Here is a 6406-nt window from a genome sequence, read left to right as displayed (position 1 = left end):
GTGACCTCGAGGCCACAAAAGCTCAGCTCTTTGCTGCACTTGAGGACCTAGAGGGCCATGTGTGGCCTCGAGGCCGCAAGTTCCCCACCCCTGTCCCAGTCCATCCTCCAGTCAGCTTTGAAAGTGATTTTACCAACACCAGGACCATGTCAATTCCCATTCAATAAATTCTAGTGGCTCTCTATTGCCCTCAGAATCAACGTAAAATCTTTTGTTTGGATTTTAAAGCCCTTTATAACATGACCCTTTCCTACTTTTCTGGTTTCCACCCTACTTAACACAGAATTTTGTCCTCCTTGGTATTCCTAGAGTGAGACATTTCATCTCCTGATTCTCTGCATTTTTTCTAGCTGTCCCCCAAGCCTGGACTTCTCTCCCTCCTTCCCTCTGCCTCTTTGCTTTCTTCAGGTCTCCATTAAAAGCCTACCTTCTGCAAGAAGCACTTCCTGATCCTCTTTAATGCTAGTGGCTTCCCTCTGATGATTATTTCCTGTTGATCTTGGGCATATTTTGTTTGTACATTTTGCTAGTCAGTTAATAAATATTTATTAAATGTCTCCTATATACCAGTCACTGTGCTAAGCACAAGGGAACCAAAAAAAGTAAAGGACAGTTCCTGTTCTTGAGAAGCCCACAATCTAATGGGGGAGGTGGCATACAAATAACTATTTACAAATAAACTATATAAAGGATGAAGAGCAAATAATTACAGAGAGAAGGCATTAGAATTAAGGTGGACTGGGAAAGGCTTCCTGTAGAAGGTGAAGTTTTAACTGGGACATGAAGGAAGCCAGAGAAGCCAAGTGGCAAAGATGGGAAATCATTCCAGACATGGGACTGCCTGTGAAAATGCCCAGAGTCAGGAGATGTAATGTCTCATGGGAGAAATAGCGAAGAGGCCGGTGTCAGAGATGTTTGTATGTTGTCTCCTCCATTAGTTGTAGCTGCTTGAGAGCAGGGGATGCTTTTGCCTTTCTTTGTATCCTTAACGTTTGGCACAGTGCCTGATATATAGTGGATGCTTAATAAATACTTGTTGACTTGTCCCAGTATTTCTACCCTAGAAAAATGTAGACTACCCCACATATGTATTATAATAATAATTATAATAATAATAGCTAGGTATTCTTATAACACCTTAAGGTTTGAAAAGCATCATATATATACATATATATTTATAATGTCATTTGATTCCTGGGAGGTAGGTGCTTTTACCATCCCCATTTTACAGATGAGGAAACTGAGACTCAGGGAGGTTAAATGACTTGCCTCTGGTCATATAACTAATAAATATCTGAGGCAGGTTTTGAAATCAGGTTATTCTGACTCCAACTCCTATGTCCTATGGACTGGACAACCTAGCTGCCTCAATTACACCCAAGTTTTCTTCTGAATATGTCTACATGTGGATTCAGATGCCATCTGTAGCATCCTAATGAACCTGCTACAAAAGCCCTGTCTTTCCCACTCCATTACCCAGCTCCTCTAAGTTCAGAACCCCATGGCGGGGCTAACAGAAGTGGGTCTATTAACTAACCTCAGCCACGTATATAATCTTGGGAATCATTTGCTGTAGAAAAAGCACAGCTCTAAATACCACAAGGCCAATAGGAGAGGAAGAGGAAGAGGGCCAGCCCTGTCATCAGGGATCTTTCCATAAAGATGATTTAGCGGCTGTAGTCATCTCGTAGCCCTGAAGCCATCTCGTAGCCCTGAAGCCATCTCGAGTTGGAGAAAGCCAAAGAACAGGAACAATCTTCTACCCAATTGGGCTAGGGGTTAAGGGTTGGAAGAGGATTCTTTCTTGGGTGTTAAGTGCTGTCGAAGGCTCACAGCCGGTCCTGTGGGAAAAGAGAGCTGCCTCCATTCCCAATCAAGGGCAAACAGGCTGGATCGGGTCTCCACACTCTCAGCAACACCTGAGCATGAGATCGTGCGCAGGGGATCCACGAGGGCATACACACCGCCAGACCTTTTACATGATTGGCAATAAGCCTCCTTGCAGGTGCCGAGCTAGCATTGGCTAAAACTCCTATGAAAGCCTTGCTGCTTCCTTAAATAAAAGAGACTTCTCCACCTCTGTCTCCCTGTCTCTTCATTGTTCCTGATAGGGGTTCCTGCTGGCCGGAGACCCCTCCCCAAGGAGCTGAGCACTTGGGTAAATAATTTTTCCATTTTTAAAAAAATTCTCACAACAGCCAGTGAGAATTTTGGCTTCTGCTTCCAAGATAAGACAGAAATGTCAGTTGGAGGAAAAAGTTGATAAGTTTGGGTAAATCATACCTATTCAATTACTGCTCTGTGCAAGGCCATGCACTTGAGGTTTCTGGGAAACATGAAAAAATTCATGGCAGTCATGGTGTTTCCTATCCTCAAAGAGTTGAGGAGATTATGATGATAGCTGACACTTATCTAGTGCCTTATGTATATTATCTAAGTGAATCTTCACAACAGTCATGTGGTATAGGCAACATTGGGGCAGCTAGATAGCACAGTGGATAGAGTGTCTGGCCTGGAGTTAGGAAGTCTCATCTTTCTGAGTTCAAATCTGGCCTCAGATACTTACTAGCTGTGTGACCCTGGGCAAGTCACTTATGCCTGTTTGCCTCAGTTTCCTCATCTGTCAAATGAGCCAGAGAAGGAAATGGCAAACTACTCCAGTATCTTTGCCAAGAAAATCCCAAATGGGGTCACAAAGAGTTAGATACAACTGAAACAATTGAACAAAGGCATCATTATCATCTCCATTTTACAGATGAGGAAACAGATGAGTTTCCTTGAGCCCAAGGTCACACAGCTAGTTTATGCTGGGGCTGGAGCTCAGAACCCTCCTGAATCCCAAGCCTAGAACTCTGTGTGATATGACTTGAGAATGATGACAAAATAATTGGGAACAAAACAATAATTGAGGATGAAGCTAACTTCGGAGTAAGTGGACTTTGAATGTTGCTTTGACCTTCTACAAATCACTTCACCTCTTTAGGCCTCAGTTTTGTCAACTATAAAATGATGGGGGTGGCGGTGTGTGTGTGTGTGGGGGAGTTGAACTAGATGACATCTAAAATCCCCTCTGGCTCTAAATCTGTGAAATGACTTGCTACAAACTAAGTATGGTAGTGCCAAGGAAAGGATCAGAGTTGACTAGAGTTCATTCAGAAAAGTTTCCAAGAGGAGCTAAGTTTTGAACTGGTTCTTAAATCAGTGATAGGTGTAAAGAGAGGTGGGGCGAGGTCAGCTTAGATAATTACAGTTCCAAGTCCTGATATATGCATCCAGTGAGAACATATCTCTATTATTCTTAAATGTGAACAGGGCGGCCAAGATGGCGGCTGGAAAGCAGGGACTAGCGTGAGCTCCCCGCCAAGTCCCTTCAAAAACCTATAAAAAATGGCTCTGAACCAATTCTAGAACTGCAGAACCCACAAAATATCAGAGGGAAGCAGGACTCCAGCCCAGAACAGCCTGGATGGTTGCTGGCAAGGTCTTTCGTGCACGGAGCTGAGAGTACAGCAGAGCGGAGCAGAGCCCAGCGTGGGCGGTGTGGACCAACCAGACCAGGAGCCAGGCTGAGCGTACCCTAGCGCCCTGAATCAGTGAGCTGCAGCAGTTACCAGACTTCTCAACCCACAAACACCAAAGACAACAGAGAAGGTTAGTGGGAAAAGCTGCTGGGGACAGGGGGATAGAGTTTGCAGTTCAGTCACCACCCTGGGGGCAGCAGAGGTGGGGCAGCTACAGAACTACAACTGCAGTTGCTTCTGGCCCCAGGCCCATCTGGTGGGAGGAATTAAGTGGTAGATCAGAACAGGAGTGCAGAGCCTGCTGAAGATCTAAGGCCAGTCCGGGTTGGGAGTTCTTGGGGAAGGAGGAGTGACAGAGCTGGCTGTAATAGCTCTGAAATCAACAGCGCATCCCTCCAAGCTTGGAACATAGTACTCTTTACTCTACAAGCAGTCATACCCTGCTGAAAAACTCAAGGGTCAAGTAGGTTGGCTGGGAACATGGCCAGGCAGTGAAAATGCACCCAGATTCAGTCTCAGACTTTGGAATCTTTCTTTGGTGACAAAGAAGACCAAAATATACAGCCAAAAGAAGTCAACAAAATCAAAGAGCCTATATCAAAAGCCTCCAAGAAAAACATGAACTGGTCTCAGGCCATGGAAGAGCTCAAAAAGGATTTGGAAAAGCAAGTTAGAGAAGTAGAGGAAAAATTGGGAAGAGAAATGAGAAGGATGCGAGAAAACCATGAAAAACAAGTCAATGACTTGCTAAAGGAGACCCAAAAAAATACTGAAAAATATATTGAAGAAAACAACACCTTAAAAGCTAGACTAACTCAAATGGCAAAAGAGCTCCAAAAAGCCAATGAGGAGAAGAATGCCTTGAAAGGCAGAATTAGCCAAATGGAAAAGGAGGTCCAAAAGACCACTGAAGAAAATACTACCTTAAAAATTAGATTGGAGCAAGTGGAAGCTAGTGACTTTATGAGAAATCAAGATCTTATAAAACAGAACCAAAGGAATGAAAAAGTGGAAGACAATGTGAAATACCTCATTGGAAAAACCACTGACCTAGAAAATAGATCCAGGAGAGAGAATTTAAAAATTATTGGACTACCTGAAAGCCATAATCAAAAAAAAAGAGCCTAGATAACATCTTTCAAGAAATTATCAAGGAGAACTGCCCTGATATTTTAGAGCCACAGGGCAAAATAGAAATTGAAAGAATCCACAGATCACCTCCTCAAATAGATCCCAAAAAGAAAACTCCTAGGAATATTTTTGCCAAATTCCAGAGCTCCCAGATCAAGGAGAAAATACTGCAAGCAGCCAGAAAGAAACAATTTGAGTATTGCGGAAACACAATCAGGATAACACAAGATCTAGCAGCTTCTACATTAAGAGATCGAAGGGCTTGGAATATGATATTCCAGAGGTCAATGGAGCTAGGATTAAAACCAAGAATCACCTACCCAGCAAAACTGAGTATCATGCTCCAGGGCAAAATATGGATTTTCAATAAAATAGAGGACTTTCAAGTTTTCTCAGTGAAAAGACCAGAGCTGAATAGAAAATCTGACTTTCAAACACAAGAATCAAGAGAAGCATGACAAGGTAATCAAGAAAAAGAACAAGTAAAAGAAATTGCAGGGGAGTTACTAAAGTTGAACTGTTTTGTTGACATTCCTACATGGAAAGATGATGTGTATGATTCATGAGATCTCAGTATTAGGGTAGCTGAAGGGAATATGCATATATATATATATATATATACATGTATATGTATACATATGTATATGTGTGTGTATGTATGTGTATATATATATATATATATATATATATATATATATATAGAGAGAGAGAGAGAGAGAGAGAGAGAGAGAGAGAGAGAGAGAGAGAGGGCACAGGGTGAGTTGAAGATGAAGGGATGATATCTACAAGAAATAAAATCAAATTAAGGGATGAGAGAGGAATATATTGAGAGAGGGAGAAAGGGAGAGATAGAATGGGGTGAATTATCTCGCATAAAAGTGGCAAGAAAAAGCAGTTCTGTAGGAAGGGAAGAGGGGGCAGGTGAGGGGGAATGAGTGAATCTTGCTCTCATAAGATTTGACCTGAGGAGGGAATACCATACACACTCAATTGGGTATCTTACCCCACAGGAAAGAAGGAGGAAGAAGATAAAAAAGGGGGGATGACAGAAGGGAGGGCAGATGGGGGAGGAGGTAATCAAAAACAAACACTTTTGAAAAGGGACAGGGTCAAGGGAGAAAATTGGATAAAGGGGGATAGGTTAGGAAGGAGCAAAATATAGTTAGTCTTTCACAACATGAGTATTGTGGAAGGGTTATACATAATGATACGCATGTGGCCTATGTTGAATTGCTTGACTTCTTAGGGAGGGTGGGTGGGAAGGGAAGAGGGCAGAGAATTTGGAACTCAAAGTTTTAAAAACAGATTTTCAAAAACAAAAAAAAAGTTTTTGCATTCAACTAGAAAATAAGATACACAGGCAATGGGGCATAGAAATTTATCTTGCCCTAAAAGAAAGGAAGGGAAAAGGGGATGGGAAGGGAGTGGGGTGACAGAAGGGAGGGCTGAATGGGGAACAGGGCAACCAGAATATAAGCCATCTTGAAGTGGGGGAGGAGGGTAGAAATGAGGAGAAAATTTGTAATTCAAACTCTTGTGAAAATCAATGCTGAAAACTAAATATATTAAATAAATTAAATTAATTTTAAAACATGTGAACAGGGCTTAGATACCTCCATAGGTGTGATAGAAAATCTTCTCTGATTGGCTGAAGGACTTGGCTCCTATTTCCCCTCACCTAGCCTCTAGGAGCCTCTTAAACTTCAAAGGATCCGAAGAATTTGGATTTTTCCCTTGGTGTCCCAGAAGTGTCC

Source organism: Trichosurus vulpecula, chromosome 4 (assembly GCF_011100635.1).
Source record: "Trichosurus vulpecula isolate mTriVul1 chromosome 4, mTriVul1.pri, whole genome shotgun sequence".
NCBI classification, from domain to species: Eukaryota; Metazoa; Chordata; class Mammalia; order Diprotodontia; family Phalangeridae; genus Trichosurus; species Trichosurus vulpecula.
The sequence above is the reverse complement of the archived record's forward strand: the minus strand, read 5'-3'. Positions refer to the sequence as shown.